The 17,117-nt window shown below is 36.6% G+C and overlaps 1 long non-coding RNA gene across 2 annotated transcripts; it reads left to right on the top strand.

Annotated features, from left to right (window-relative positions):
- The first annotated feature begins 394 nt into the window (after positions 1-394).
- On the top strand, positions 395-16,804 carry LOC111556526. 2 transcript variants are annotated; one of them, XR_006586182.1, is made up of 4 exons: positions 395-919; positions 1,704-1,797; positions 12,392-12,444; positions 14,862-16,804. It is a non-coding gene; the product is annotated as an uncharacterized LOC111556526 (long non-coding RNA). The 2 variants fall into 2 exon arrangements; XR_002735992.2 differs by having other exon boundaries at positions 395-1,797.
- Positions 16,805-17,117: the final 313 nt, after the last annotated feature.

Genomic DNA, 17,117 nt, shown 5'->3' with positions numbered 1-17,117 from the left:
GACAAGACATAGATATTAATTTGTGGAGATAGAGATATGGAGATAATAGGATACAGTCACCAGATTAAATGCATAGACTTGAAATATGAAAATAGATTTAAAACAAACAAGGAACAAAAAATGGGTTATCTTGATACAATATCTTGAGTTTTGATATCCTTGTAGGTAATCGCCATAGAATATATTCAAGAAACAAAGATATAAAAAAAAATAATAATCCATTAAAAAAATCAGATCGGCTCAGAATGAGTCTGAAATATTATGTATATTTATTAGATTTACACAATTATAAGACTATTATTTTTTGTATTAGTAAAAAAAAATATTTAGTGATGATTGCATACATTTCCCATGTGTCCTTATATGGTTAAATATATTTTAAAAAATGCAGGAAAGGAAATAGGAAGGATTTTTTTGAATTATGTAAATCTCACATATTAGATACCTATTCTGTAAAATTGGAAATTTTTTCAGTTATCAAATTAATAAACAGATTTAGATTTTGTTCTCTATTTGTTAATTACATGCTGATATCTGTTTGCAAGCTACCCATCCTTGGCATCACACAGGATCAACACTTCCCTTTCTTTCTTCCTGAGAAAAATGTAGGGAAAGGCTGAATAAATGGTAGAAAAATGCTGTGTATTTGTTCACTTCTCTAACTTTAGTGCTTATTTTTTCATTCTTCTGGAAATGATAGATAATGATCTTTGATAAATGGTTAGAAAGTTTGTTTTGGTACCCTGTGCTTCAAAAGTACATGGAAAGGTTTAGTTAATGGATAGTATACTCACTGACTCAGTATGTTTCTGTACTTTCCACACTACTGATGTATTTTTTGTTTTAAGTTGTAGCAACAGACTGGAACAATAGCTTTTCTACACTGAGATACAAACAGTGAAGGTAGAATCATGATCAGGTAATGAACTCTATCTGTTCTGTTTTTTTCTGAAAAAATTTGCACATTTCAGTCCAGAAGAGAAATGATTCCAAATACAAAACATGAAGCAAAAAGGTAAAAATTAAACAGTATGCAACAGAGCAATGCCTGTATATTCTAATACTTTAATAAGTTTTTTAACTATAATGTAAGACATGGGACAAAAGGCAATAAATATTTTAAGTAATAGAAGTAAAAAAGAACATTTAAAAATAATTTATTCTAACCACCTTCATTAACAAATTACATGCTTACAACAGAAGGGAATTCATACAGAGGGTGAAACAGAAGTGAAACAAGTATGCATTCTCTGGGGACTCATTGGCTACCAAGGGCTCATATAGTTAGAGCTAGAGTACAAGACTCCTAGCCAAAGGCAAATTGTTATTGCATCCATGAGACAAAACTGCAACTGCAATTTCTCCCCTGGGCTTAGATACCACCACTCATGATGGAAAGTTCCTTGCAAGAAAATATTGGCTAGAGAAAAGAAAGATCATAATGGATCCTGGGGCAACACTCTGGACTTTAGCTAAGGTCCTTACTGAGAAAGAATGATGCTGGCCTGTGTGAACACAATTTCAAATTTACTAGGCTTTGATCAGTTATGGAAATCTAGATGACTGTCCCCCAAATTATGGAAACAGTGATACAGAAAAGAAAAAGAGACCAACAAACTTCTCCCTCTGCTCTTCCCTAAGTTGTATATGAGAAACTCATATTTACTTGTTAAAAAAAATTTTTTTTTTTTTCATCCTAGCAGGAACTGAGAAGCAAAAGTATTGAGGTGGAAATGTTGGGGCTCAGGAACAAATGGCCAAGGAAGAATTCTTGAGACAACTTTGGTGCATAAAAAGGTAGTTTTATTAAAACAGGGAACAGGACTCATTGGCAGAAAGAGCTGAACTAAGGTTGTGAGAATCTATTGATTATACACTTTCAAGTTGGGAGGGGGTTAGAGATAGCATAAGTCTCTAAGAAATTTTGGAAACAATATTTCCAGAACCTTGAGGGGCCTAGATATTATTAGGAAAGGGCTCTTTATTACTGTCTAACAAAACCTTAGTCATGAGATCCTTCAGATGTATATCAGTGGACCATATGCTTGGAAGATGATTGCTAACATATATGTTGGACGGGAGAGATAAAGGAAGTTTCCAAAGGATTTTTTATGTGTTAAAAGAGACATAGGAACCTGGAGGTTGGGATAATGTTAAGCTAAGATTGTCTTTTGCTCTTAGCAAACTATTAAAATTGAGGCAGCTGAATTCTTAGAGGAAGGTCACTCTACCTATCTCAAGGACTTGTCAATGGGCTGTAAGTTGTAAGGGGAAATTTATTTTTTTTATCTTTTGCCTTTGTTCTCCACATCAACTATTATTCTTCTCCCATGGATAATATAGGGTAGAAGTGGTGTTTCTTTTCTTCTGGTCAATTTTCACTAGTTAAGCTACAAACCAGAACAAAGTTTTCTGATCCTTATTCTGATATCATTTCCAATAAACTATCCTATCTCCATCCACTTTCACAATGATTTCAAGAAACATCTAAACTCTGTCGTGTAATAAAGGTATCAGAGAGATATAGCTGTTGTTAAGAAAGAAAGTTTCAGACTCAACAATTCTGTAACATGTCTCTTGTTTTGTAACTAAAATCACAAGATGTTTTGTATTTTTTTTTCTTTCAAATAAGGCTTTCATAAGTGCCATATCATTTGGTAGAACAATTGTTGTTCAATTATTTAATATTTTCTTTATGTTCTTTACCATAACAATGGGGGAAAACAACAAAAACCCCTTAGCCAACCAGATGGCCATAAGAACCCTAAAGAAATAAGAAAGATGACTCAGACATTCCTATTGTGTTCCATATGTGAGGTTCTATGTTTAGAGAAATTATCCCAAGCATGAGGAGTTCCATCCATATCACATCAAACTTGTATCAAGGTTTTCCTGGCACCTGGGTGGCTCAGTTGGTTAAGCGTCTGTCTTCGACTCAGGTCATGATCTCACGTTCCATGAGTTTGAGCCCCACATTGGACTCTGTGCTGACAGTTCAGAGCCTGGATCCTGCTTTGGATTCTGTGTCTCCCTCTCTCTTTGCCCCTCCTTTGCTCATCGTCTGTCTCTCTCACTCTTAAAAATAAAAAAAAAAAACACAAAAAAATTAAAAGAAAAGATTTTCCTAATGGTCAATTTGTGTATTTTGAATGTCTAGAATATCTTGCATAAAGTTTACAATGAATAATTCATTACCCTTTTATTATCCATAACTGTATTCGCAAGTTATAGTATGTTACTTTATGCACAGCAAATATAACAGCAATGTTGTTGTCTATGTTGAATAGGTTTCCCTGGGAATAGTATTCCAGGAATAGTATTTGGGAGGAAAACATCATGCAGCAGTCACTTTAATAAAACACACTCATGATTTGATATTCTTATTGCACAGCATTTGCAATATAAAACTAATGAAATGAAATTATCCCAATAGTTGTTGTCAAAGAAAACTATTTAGCCAACTACCTGGAGAGGAAGAGTAGTATTGGCACTTTAAAGGGGAAAAAGGAATTTGTTAAAAGCACATTCACACATAGGACTCAAGGGAACTTATTTTGAGAAAAATTTGAAGAAGGTGTTTTCACAAACCACTTAAAATTCACTGCTTTGATGTATCATACAGTATGTCATTTTTTAGGTTATTTTGGTTTCCATCATGTGCTTTGTTGTTATATCCCTTGTGTAAGAAACTGATGTTTTCATTTATCATATTTCTTGTGTGATTTAATTTGAAAATGTTATGAAACATATTTTCTTCTGTTACATGAAAAACCCCATTTCCATATTTTATACATTTATTTGACAAACTAAAGATATATTATATAAGATTAACATGCATGTCTTTGACACAAATAATTATATTTAGTTCTACTAATACTTCTCAAAACATCCTCTCTATTAATGCATTCTCAACTAATTTGCATTTAACCCATAAAATTAGGTTAAATAAAAGTTTTCAACTACTGGCAATTGTATTTCATGCCCAAACATACTTTCTTCACATATGTAATTGTTGGAGAGGAAGACATTCCTCTGTCCTGTGGTCCTTCTAGGTGGACTTAGAATCAAATTGACATGAGACAGGTGAACAGGAGAAAATCAAATTTAATAGATGTACATGGAGGAAATCCACACAGACTTGAAATTCCGAAGACAATGAAGCAACATGAAGCCTACCTGAGCTATGGAGAGGGGTAGGGATCTGAAGACATTAAGGGGGGGAACTCATTAGCAAGAATGCAAAAGGAGACATTTGGAAAAACAAGTTGACCTATTATGCAGATGAGTTCCTGTGGTAAAGGGGGCCTCTGTTAACACTTGTCTTCCTATTCTAGGCTCTCCTTTGCAAAATGTAAATTTAGGCAGTTATTGGGGAGACATAGCATCTTTCCTGCACCTGCTGGGTTTTTATTATTTTAACTAGAAATCATCTTTATGCCAAAGTGACACATTTGGGGGCAGAGTAACTTTCTGGATAGACTAGGTTATGCTATGGTAAGAAACACAGCTAGAATTTCAGTTGCTTAAAACAGCAAAGATATGGGTTGGCTCATGGCTCTTTTTCCTTTAAGTTTTTAATTGTAATTCCAGTATAGTTAACATACAATGTTATATTAGTTTTAGGTGTACATTATTGTGATTCAACAATCCTATACATTATTCAGTGTTCATCATAAGTGTGATGAGGGAGCATAAGGCAAGCTGACACCAGGCAAACACCCCCTCTCTCCAGGTGAGATATGTGTGACATTCCTCAGGCACTTTGACTGCCCAAGAACAAAGGAAATGAAAGAAAACAACTGGTTAACTGATGGAGATCACAGGCAGGATATGAATCTTTATCAGTTTACATACATTTTGGTAAATTATAAGAAAAACGCAATCATCAATAGCTTAATCTCCAGAAAACTATAGACTCAGTGTTCTGGAGCCCCAATCTTACCCTCCCTTCCATAGAGATGTGGAGAACAAAGACAGAAGAAAATATAGACAAAATTTAATTTCCTTATAACCTGTAGCCCATTGACAACTTCTTGAGGCTGGCAAAGTAAAGTTCCTCCAGGAACTCCCTACTGTCTTAATGTTAATGCTTTGCTAGAGTGAAAAACAACCTTAGCTTGACAATAGCTAGGCCTTCAGTATCCTGTACTCTTCCTTAGCATATGAAAATCCCTTTGGAAACTTTCTCTGGTCTTTATCTCCCCCAACTCCATAAAAGGTCACCACTCACACTTATAAAACAGCTCTTTTTGCCCACTGGTCCTGTCCCTGTGCTTTAATAAAATCACTTTTTTTGTACCAAAGATGTCTCAAGAGTTTTTTCTTGGCCATCAGCTCCAGACCCCACCGCTCCAAAACCGCATCAAGTATACTATTTAATCCCCATTCTATTTTACCCATCTCTCCATTCACCTCCCCTGTGGTAACCAGGCTGATGGCTCTTTTGTGTGTGTGAGGTTATCTCCCTCACACTGGGGACCAGACTAACAGAGAAAGAGCAGTCACAATATAAAATATTAAAGGCAACCCTGGTAGACAGAAAATAGAGGGTAACAAACTTGTAACCTAACCAATGTGACTTCCTTCTCCATGAGTCAGAAACTGCAACAGGCTGAGTTGTCCCACAGAGAAAACTTTTATTTGCAGCAAATAAGGATGACTTGGAGAACAAAGGCAAAAGAAATACAGAAAAATAAATTAAATGTCCTTAGAATTTACAGTCAATTGCCAAGTACTTGAGACAGACAGGGTGACCTTCCTCAAGGAGCTTAGCTGCCTCAATGTTAATACTTTGCTAGAGGCAAATGGCATCCTTATTTTGACCTTATCATGACCTCCAGGATCCTGTAAAAATCCCTTTGGAAACTTCCTTTATCTCTATCCCCACCCAAGATATATGTTAGCAATCATCCTCTAATTGTATGGTCCTCTGATACACATCTGAAGTGTCTCATGACTAAGGTTTTCCTAGACTGTAGTAAATGACCTTTTCCTAATAATAGCTAGTCCCTCATGGTCCTGGAAACCTTGCTTCCAAATTCTTTAGAGGCTAATGCTAACCCTAACCACCCCCCAACTTGAAAATGTATAATCAGCCACTCCTCACAACCCCAGGGCAGTTCTGTCTGCCCACAGGTCCTGTCCCCATGCTATAAAACAAAACAAAACAAAACTAAACAAAAAAACTTTTTGCACCAAAAATGTCTCAAGAATTCTTTCTTGGTCACTTTCTCCCAATCCACAACCTTTCACATCAAAGAGATCAACAGCAATGGCTTTCCAAAGTTCTGACTCCCCGAGAGAGAGTGAATGGGTTCCTTTTGCTTAGGATTAGGATGAATTTTTAGATATTAGATAGGGAAGCCTTGTCATCCTATGTAGAGATGGGCATAAGGTCGTGCATGTGCTTTAAGCAGTCTTGCCTATACATACATTGTATGTTATGTAAATGAGGCTTGCGCTCCTCTTTGGGTGGAGATTTTAGTATTATCCTGAGGTAAAGGTAATTGTAGGTCATTTCAGAGGTTACTCCATGGTCCACCTGTGCAGGCAAGAATCAGGGCTTTAGCTTAAATGTTCTGGGTGCTCTGGGACTGGAGGAGGTCTTGTTAGGGCAGTCACTATCACCAGAAAGGTGGTTTTAGGTTTCAATTGCCTGAGTTAAGAGGTAAGCCAGAAAGAAGAGCTTAAGGAAAAATTAATACAAAGGTTAGTGAGTACAAGCAGGAGAACAGTAAAGGTCAAGTCTTGGGGCCTAGCTGGTGACAAATTATGTGCTCACTAACTCATAACTGGAATAAAGGAGCTAAAATGTTTTTGAACTGTCCAAATTACTAATCCAACAAGCAAACAAAACACTATTTGTGAGTTAAATATTTGTCTCTAATATCAAATATTCAAAATTTTCCATTTGTGTTTGTGAGTGGAGAGAGTTAGGGAGAGGGAGAAAGACAGCTGCCATCTACTACTGGCATAGGATGCTGAGGTCAGTAGGTCCAGAGAACACATCTGGCAAATATGACAAATAAATATTGCACTACTATTTGTGCTTTAGTCCCAAATTTCATGCCTTGGTGACTTACATTGGGATTAGCTGAACTCTTTTAACCTAGGCAAGTAAAATTGGCCTGTTTCATCTCCATCGTCTGTTTATCTGATTCTTACGACATTGGGTTTGCCAACATGGGACACTTTCCATAATGTAAAGCTCAGGTCCCTCTGGAGACACTAGTCAGAGAGTTCTAAAAGATAAAATCGTGGGAGAGATGGATCCAAAAGATCCTTAAGGCCCCAAGTAGATACACCAAAATAGTGAAAAGTCCATGAAATCAGATATGCAAAAAACCAAGAAAGCCAGGCTGTCATTTCCTGGTATCTTCCCCAAAGCTACAACCCTTCGCAGGAACTAAACTCATGATCTAAATTTGCCAGTGATCTATATTATAACTCCTTCTCAGCTTTGCAGCCATCCTGGAATTTCGAGTATGTGTTTAAAGTTTCCTACATGTGGTTTGAGTATGGAAATATAGGAAATATGTGTCATCTTTTTTAAAATAAAATTTTGCAGGCGGTCGCCTGGTGGCTCAGTCAGTTAAGCGTCCAATGTCAGCTCAGATCATGATCTAACAGTTCATGAGTTCCAGCCCCAAGTTAGGCCCTGTGCTGACAGCTCTGCCTTGGATTCTGTGTCTCCCTGTCTCTCTGCTCCTCCCCTGCTCACTCTCTGTCTTTCACTTTCTCAAAAATAAACTTAAACAAATTAATTTTTTTTTTAAGTTTTTAAAGAAATTTCTATACCCAACATGGGGCTCAAACTCACAACCCTGAGACCATGAGTCACACACTCTACTGACTGAACCAGCCAAGCACTCTGATATGTATCACCTCTTAATACAAGGGGCACTCCTTGCCACCCAGTGGGTGGGGAAACCCTTGGTTAAAAGGTGCTTTCTATAATAGGAAGCAGAGGAGGACAGGAGGAGACCAGCAAAGAGAGAGTTCCCAGGCATCAAGAAAAAGACTTGTACATGAATACCATTTCTTTGGGGGTTTAATTCTTGGCTTTTTAGAATTAATCTCTGTGCTAGCACTCAGGCACTTAGTGAATGCTGAATATTGTAAATTCTCTTTTCTTGCAGTTCTTACTCTATCCTCTTTGTCCTCCCATTACATTAAGTCCTTTATGTTGATAATCTATGGTTTTAAGCCTACTGGCAGGACACTCCATGTGGTACATTCCTGCTAAGTAATTTAATTGAGATCAGATTAGTCTGAGAGGATTAGATTACCTAGATTAACATATTTATGTAACCAGCTTTGGCAGTCTGAAAAATGAAAACAATAAGAATGGATCTACAAAAAAGATGCCAACAACCACCCCCCATCCCCAAAAGTTGTTTGGAGCAAATGTTATAATAATTATTTTCTGTAATTTACAGATGTCCTTTCTAATTTCATATTTTATTATTAGAATTGTTGGATTTTCAGTGTATAGTGTTTTAAATTATAAGTATAATTAGTATACTTTAAGCTGTGGGTGGTGATGCAATAGAAAAATCCAATAAAGTTTTAAAAATCAAGTTTTAATAGCAACAGCAGTTCACACAATTAAGCTAGCAATTCAGTGAGCTGCATCTTTTACAAACTCCAAGCTTTGACACATCATGGGGTGACTTTATAGCCTACTGTTTTCACATCCTTGTTGATATCTTGAATTAGTCAAGCATCTGTTACCCCAGTGAAATCAGATATCTATTTCAATATATTTGTTTTCAGCATTGCAGTTGTGGTCTGACCGCATTTATATATTTACATAAATGCAAAACAATTTTCTAATATGTTTCCATAATTATTTTTTCTCACATTTGTATTTTAATAAAAGGTAGCTATGAGGGATTGTTTTTCAAACTGATCTGTCTAAAGACATATTCTCTCAATGTTTCCAGTTACTTCCTTTCTCTTTTTTGATGGAAGTCAAAAAAAAAAAAAAGGACTTATCAAATATAATTGAGTTAATCGGTGAGTAGTCATCAACTAATTCTTTCATTGTCTCATTAACTATTGTCTGGGTTCTATATCATTTTTTGCAACATAACACATTGAGAACAAGGGAAGAGTTAGGCTAAGTTGGAATATTTCTAGAATACCTTAATGAGATGAAGGATATTAGGGATATTAGGTGTGGAGTCCACTTCCAGGCAAACAGGCTTGAGCAGTGAAATGCAGAAAGGACCATGATGACTGATGAGGTTTTGGGGTGATGGGGTTCGTGGGGTCTGGAGCTGATGGCCAAAAAAGAATCCTTGAAGTCGTCTTTGGTGCAAAGGGTGATTTTTATTTAAAGCATGGGAACAGGACTCTCAACCCTGTGGAGAGAGTGATTATATATTTGGGAGTTAGGGAGGTAAAGTCAAGAGGAAGTTTTCAAGGGGACTTTCATATGCTAAAGAAGACTCACAGGATCCCTGAAGCCTAGCCATTGTTAAGCTAGGGTTGTTTTTCTCTCTAGCAAAACATTAAAACAGTAGGGAGCTCCTGGAGCTCCTGGAGCCCTGTTCTTCATCCTGTGATCAGGTGCAAGTCTTTTGTCTTTACAAGGCTGATTTTGCTTATCTGCAATATGAGAATATTAATATGTAATTTACAGGGAAATTATGAGACTTAAATGAGTTAATTTATGTAGAGCTTTATATATAAAGAAGTATGCAATTATACTGCTATGGTATTGCTATTATCATATTTAATGCCTAAATCTTCTAAAGAGACAGACTGATCAGAATTGAGAATGTTGGCATATGTCAAATCATACAATTTACAGAGTGAAGCCCAAAAGAAGGAAGTAAATTGAACTGCCAAAGTGGTATGTTTGAATTATTGAGCAAAGCAGCTTAGTATAGCCCTACTAATCACATAATTTAAGACAGAGGAGTGCAAAGGGACAGTGGGCAGGAGTCATTGCATCCAATGGCTGCCAATCCAATGGATGCCAATGGCATCCTGGTTCCAGCTCATAATGGTTCTTGACAGCTGATTGTGCTCATATCCTTCTAATTCCAAATTTAGTAACCTCATACTGGTAGCTTGAACTTCCCCATGCTGGAGCATTTCACCAAAGAAATGTTGACACTAAAAATTAGGACTTGTTTTGTTGTAAGACCCAATTGTTAAATATCTATCATTATGCCACTGAGCAGGAACTCTACCTATGCCCACAGAAGATTGGTATTTGAAGATTAATAAAATCCACTGGAGGAATATACTGGCATACCTTAAGTTCAGTTGAGAAAGTAATCTTTTATCTAACTTTAAGACATGTGTTATTCATTGGGGCACCTGGGTGGCTCAGTCGGTTGGGCATCCGACTTCGGCTCAGGTCATGATCTCACGGTTCGTGGGTTTGAGCCCCGCATTGGGCTTTGTGCTGACAGCTCAGAGCCTGGGGTCTGCTTCATATTCTGTGCTCCCTCTCTCTCTGACCCTCCCCTGTTCATGCTCTGTCTCTCTCTGTCAAAAATAAATAAACATTAAAAAAATAAAAAAAAAGACGTGTTATTCATGTCAAGATGAGTTTCTTTTATATCATATAATGAAATAGAGGATATAGACAGAGTAATGGAATACAGTTGCTTAAAATTTTCTTGCTTTCAGGGGCACCTGGGTGGTTCAGTTAAGCATCAGACTTCAGCTCAGATCACAATCCCATGGTTTGTGAGTTTGAGCCCCACATAGGGCTCTCTGCTGTCAGTGCAAAGCCCATTTTGGATCCTCTCTCTCCCTCTCTGCCCCTCTCCTTCTCTCTCTCTCTCAAAAATAAATAGACATTTTAAAAATACATAAAATAGATATCTCACTTTCAAAGTACAGTCATTAAGATTTTTGAGATATCTAATTGTCCTGTAAAAGCTTTACGGAGTGGCTTTTCCAACAGAAATTGGTATTTAGTACTTCTACTTTATTTGACACCAAAGAATCTTCTTTTTACTTTATGTTTGTGTATCTAGCATATTTTTCAGACACTGAGGTATAATTTAAACTGCCTGTTACCTCAATGACAATGCAATTTGTTTCTAATTCATCAGGCCTTGGAAATTTTTATGTTTGAATTTATGGTTGGAAGATGCTTTCTTTGAAAGAAATATAAGGGCTAGATTTTGCATTCATTTCCTTTCTCTATATTCTGTTATACCACCATTATCTTACTTCATCTTATCATTAAAAGACTTCTTAAGAACACTAACAGTACTTAACATAATAGAAATTCTTTTACAACCAAGATAGCAATTGGGACTGAAATTATTCTAATTTATATGGAAATTATTTTGAATCAGTTATATACTTAATAATGGCATAATAATATCACTTTAATCGATAGGAAAGAACACAAAGTTTGTTCCTATGTGTTGAATCATATTCTCCTAGTACCAAAGTTATTACCTGGTCCTAAGTTAGATACCTACAGAATATAAGTTTCAAGTTTTCAACTAGCAATTCAGTAACAAAGGCAATTGTTAAATAAATTAATGGAGTGACATTAAAAATATGTTCGCTCAACAAGCGTACAGCAACTATATATTCATAGTTCTGTGGTGATACACTTGATTTGAAAGTCCATAGTACATGCTTTGTAAATACTTGAAGAAGAAGGATGCAAGAAAGGAAAGATCTTGGAGAAATACAAAAAAAAAAGTGTGATACTCAGGACTTTCCTATAGAAAGAATACAATTCCAGTTAAGGAGGTATATAGTCAGCGTTTTCCAGAAAAATATAACCAATAGGATATGTGAGAGAGATTTATTTTAAGGATTGCAGAGACTGGTAAATCTAATATTGGCAGTGTAGCCTGGAGACCCAGGGAAGAGTTGCAGTTAAGGTCTGAAGGTCATCTGTTAGAAGAATTTCTTTTTCTAGTAAGGTCAGTCATTTTTCTATTAAGGCCTTCAAATGACTTGATGAGCCCCATTCACTTGAGCGACCAAATATTATTTATTAAATGTCTACTGATGCATATGTTAATGTCATGTAAAAATATCTTAACAGAAATATCTAGAATGTTTGATAAAATATCTTGGTAAGGTGGCCTACCCAAGTTGGCACATGAAATTAACTGTTATAGGAGATAACACCTTAATTAAAATACAAAAAGTTAAGGAAAAGAACATAGTTGATTAATTGATCACAATTGTGGATTGAAATATATATGCTAAATGTTATAGGCACTAATAGAAAAGAAAACCACTCAGAATTAAAGGTTTAGGAAATCTATAAAGATGTGTACAAATGGCATTCTAACATAAAAGCTAAGAATATCTTGTGGGATAGAGTGTTAACAATGTTAACGGCATAAAACTATTTTGAAACTGTTCCCTTGATGGGTTACATAATTTGGTTTAGGTACTACCCAGGACCACAACGGCTATCATCTGATTGACCTGAAGAGTCTGGGGGTAAGTTTCAGAAAAGATCTATCAGCTTTGAAATATATGATCAATCTAAGGTCAAACACAACATGGCCTAAAAGGAAAGATCAGATACACTATCTTATTATTAACTTTCTGCAAAATAGATTGGATGCTCACTATTTTTTTTTAATGTTTATTTATTTTGAGAGAGAGAGAGAGAGAGAGAGAGAGAGAGAGAGACAAAGCATGAGTTGGGGAGGGGCAGAGAGGGAGACACATAATCTGAAGCAGGGTCCAGGCTCGAACTGTCAGCACAGAGCCCAACTCTGTGCTTAAACTCATGAGTGAGGCTTAAACTCATGAACATGAGATCATGACCTGAGCCGAAGTCAGATGATTAACCAACTGAACCACCCATGCTCCTGATGCTCACTATTTAATTTAACAGATGAGAGCTTATTTCATAATAGATCTGCCATCAGTATAAACAGTTAAAAGCAAAAAGACTCCATTAGCTCATCTTTAGATTGGGAATATTTGCCTCATGGCTATTACAAAGATAAGTTTTAACATCTTTGTTAATTATTCTATTCATTAAAAATATTGATTGAGTGTATATTATGCTTGAGGCATTGTGTTAGAATTCTGAGAACAAATGAGAGAGACAAAATCATATATTCATGGAGTTTATAGCCTAGTTATGTCATCCATTCCTTTTTTATTAAAAATATTATATATACTGTAATGTAAGAATGCATATAATGTAATAGACAATTTAAAAAAAGGAAGGTATTATTCATACAAATTCTATTAATTTCCTCACTATACACAGACATACACAATATGTACACATACAGTAATCTGCAATACTTCTCTCATTGACCTCCTTTGGTTGTCAGAGATTCAAAGTTACTCTTCAAAGTACAAAAATATCTTCAAGCTAAATAGTCCAATTGCAGAATCAAACCTCATGAAAAAATACAAAGCCTGACATTGATTTAATACCCAATTTGCCCTTGGGTGTGTGAATCACATCGGAGTGTGTTTGAGAAAATCATGTAGCACATTTATGATTCAGAAGCTTTGGAAGGAGGTTGTCCCAGACGAGCAAATGTGATTCAAATAATGCAAAATGCAAGAATGACTGCATAGGGAACATGTCCTAAAGACTGCTCTTATTCAGACGGGTTGTATTCCCTTGGAACACAGCATGTGGGAAACTTCAACTCCTAACACTGTGTGAAAAACGTGCTGCTCCCTTTCAGGTAGTTTTAATTGCTCCCCTATGGTTTGGCTGCACAGGAGACAGTGTTCTGAAGAAAATGTTCACCTTAAGCATTTGTTGATAAACTTGGGTTTTTCTCTTGACATTTATTATGGGATTCCTGTGGATATAATACAATCAGATGAGAATTTAATTCACATGCTGCTGGCATTTTCCAGACCTACCTCTATAAGGAACAGAACTACATTGCATTACATACAATACTGAGAAAGTATTGCCCTGACTAGTTGTTCATATATAAAATACACCTGTGCCCTCCCAACTTAAAATTTCTCCTCTTGTACATATTTCTAATGTGAGTGACTGTTACTGAAGACTTTAGAGTGTGATCTACCTGCACTTACCCACATGAGTAAGGGAGTAAGTAAGGATGTCTCTTATAAGGTTGTCACCCATTTGGGTTGTTTCATTTACTTCAGAGTAGTGATGATAATTTTGCTATGAAAAATGGATGTGATGATAATGTTCTTCACCACGTATAATCCCTTGGGAGTATATTTTATATGCGTGCATAATAGCATTGAGATTAATAGCACTGGCTTTGAATCATAAGTGGTATAGCTTTAAATCTTGGCCCTAATCCTCAGTAATTCTGAAATTTCTGCCTAGTTATTTAACATCTCTCAGTAATTATCCCAAGGTTGCTGTGTTAATTATATGCAGGAAGACTTTAGAACTGTGCCTGGCACAAAGTATTTGCTCACAAAATAGTACATATTAATTTATTAGTTCTGGGACATTTTGGAGGGTTGGGGGAGAACAGTAGTGTTTGGGTTTGCCAGTGACTATGTATAAAGACACTACTTAAAGCAGGAATACAAAGGGTTTGTTTCAGAAAGACTGTCGAGATTTGAACGTGAGAAGCCTAAGATTTGGATCAAAATTGTATATTTCTTAGGGGCAAAGCATACCGTTTTGAGAATATTCAAGAGATGCTAAGTGAAAAATCCTTTCATCCTTGGTTTATTTTGGGTAATTATAGTGAGGATATAAATTGCTTAGAAAATTAGATTTCATTTGCTTCAAAGTGTTTTATTTAAAAGAATAATATCTATATTACTGAGGATACTCCTGTAACTAACTATGTGATTTATAATGTGAAGATGCCTGTAGTGAGTAATGTTATCACCCAAATCACATACAACAAATAGCTTTTATATTTTATTTGCATATTTAGGAATACACTGTGGAAAAAGCACTTCCAGAATGGAAGACTGAGGACTTCCGAAAATCCTCTCCGTAAATGTAATGAGAACAAAAGCAAATATTGCCAAAATCAACTTCCAGAACTCTGGAAACTGCCCAAAGATTTATAACAATCTGAAAAGAGTTTATTCAAGACAAAAAGTATACATTATGTTAAGAACAGTGAGATTTGGAATATTTTAACTTTCCCTATTCCTGTTTCCTTTTCCCTAGCTCCGTAATAACTGTAAAATCCTACAGCAATTCCATTATTACCACAGTAATACAGTAAGACTTTGAAAACTAGCCTTGTAGTAATTAGTCCCTTGAGGGATTTGGAGCCCCCTCTCCCCTGCCAAAAGCCCTATCTTCAGATAATTGTTACTATATGACCTATCTGGCAGACTGTAGAAAGGCCCATTCTCTAAGACTGTTTTTATTTGTTCTGACTCAGAGCTCTCTCTGAAAGAGAGAGAATTGCTCTAAAACAATTAATGACAATTGTTTAATATTGTAGCTACCTAAGGCCAGGGCTAACAAAAAGCTGATTAAAAACAAACAAACACTGGAGGGTTATATACTCAGTGGGGATTTGCAAACATCCTATATATTTCTGGGACATAAAAAGGCCACACATATGTTCAGGGCTTTGTACATGCCCAGGAAATACCCTAATGTCTCACATCTGTATTACTTGAGTCTCCGCATAACCAGAAGGCTAAGGCTAAGACAGAGTTGTAAACTGTCTGGGGGAGCATTGGAGGCATGCCTCAAAACATACAGAAAACATTGTCCAAAATATATTGTCTACATGAGTTATACTTAAGACTTAAAAGCACAAACAGGGGAGGAGTTAAGATGGCACAGGGGTAGGGGGACCCTAAGCTTGTCTCATCCTGCAAACACAGCTAGATAGTTATCAAATCATTCTGAACACCCAAGAAATCAATTGGAAGTCTTAGAGAACAAAAACTTCAAATCAACGAGTAGAAAAGTGACCTCCTTTTGGAAGGTAGGAAGTGTGGAGAGTTGACTTGGAGGAGACATAACTGTGGATATTGTGGCAGGGAGGGGGCCCTGCTTAAGAGGCTACCATAAAGTATTATCAGCAATGGAGCACAAAATCTGAACTTTTAGAAGTCCACTACCATGGGGAACATGCCTGGCTTAAAGGTCCTCAGGTGGCAAAGTAGGGTGGAGTCCCATGAGTGACAGCTGGCCTGAAGATCCTCTGGGTCACAAGAAGAATGGGTGCTGCCAATGTGCTGCACTGTTCCCAGGCATAGAAGTGGGGACTCCAGCAGAGGGGAGTGAGACAGGGTGCTGGTTCTCTGTTGCTTTGCCATAAACTCCAAACCACTGCGTGGTGATGTAACCACATTCCTACCATGAGCCAGCAAATGGCAAAAACGCTGTAAGACTCTACCCCAGAGGAACAGCACCAGTCGGTGCTGTGGGAGTCCCTAAAATTTGGAGTTTTGAAAACTCAGTCTTGTGCCTGAAATTAAAAAAAAAAAAAAATTCAGATATCGGCAGGGTGAATGCCAGGTTGTGATGGAAACAGAGACACAAGAGGGGTAATTGATCTTGCGTGAGGATTTTCCCAAAGAGTGAGGGGCACAAAATTTCAGCTCTGGGGCTGGGGACTGGGGTGCAACCATATCCATCTCACCATCAGCCTTCAGAGAATAAAACAGCACCACCTAGTGCAGGCTGGAGATGCTTACCCTAAGCTCCACCCTCTGTGCCCTGGAGGCACATTTCTACCAGGGCAAGTCCACCTGAGAATAAGCTCAATAGGTCCACCACCAGAAGACCAGCACAAACAACCCCCTCCACGTCTACTGATCATGGCGGGCTACAAAGCTTCAGGTCTAGGGAAATTAGTATCTAGCTTCCATTTTACTATTATTTTTTGTTTTTCTTATTATTTACTCAGTTATTGTTCAATTCCTTGTTCAAATTTTTTTATTTTTAATTATATATGTTTATTTCACTTTTTAATTTTTTTTAATATTTTGGATCTAGATACTTTTTTCTTTTTTTAATTTAATTTTTAGTTAGTTGATATACAGTGCAATATTTGTTTTAGACGAACTCAGTGATTCATCACTTACATACAGCACACAGTGCTGCTCATCACAACCTGAATGGCTCCTGAATATCATCACCCATCTACACATGTCCCATGCACCTCCCTTCATCAACACTCAGTTTGTTTTCTATTGTTAAGAGTCTCTTTTGGTTT

This window comes from Felis catus, chromosome D1 (genome assembly GCF_018350175.1).
Source record: "Felis catus isolate Fca126 chromosome D1, F.catus_Fca126_mat1.0, whole genome shotgun sequence".
Classification (NCBI taxonomy): domain Eukaryota; kingdom Metazoa; phylum Chordata; class Mammalia; order Carnivora; family Felidae; genus Felis; species Felis catus.
The sequence above is the reverse complement of the archived record's forward strand: the minus strand, read 5'-3'. Positions and strand labels throughout refer to the sequence as shown.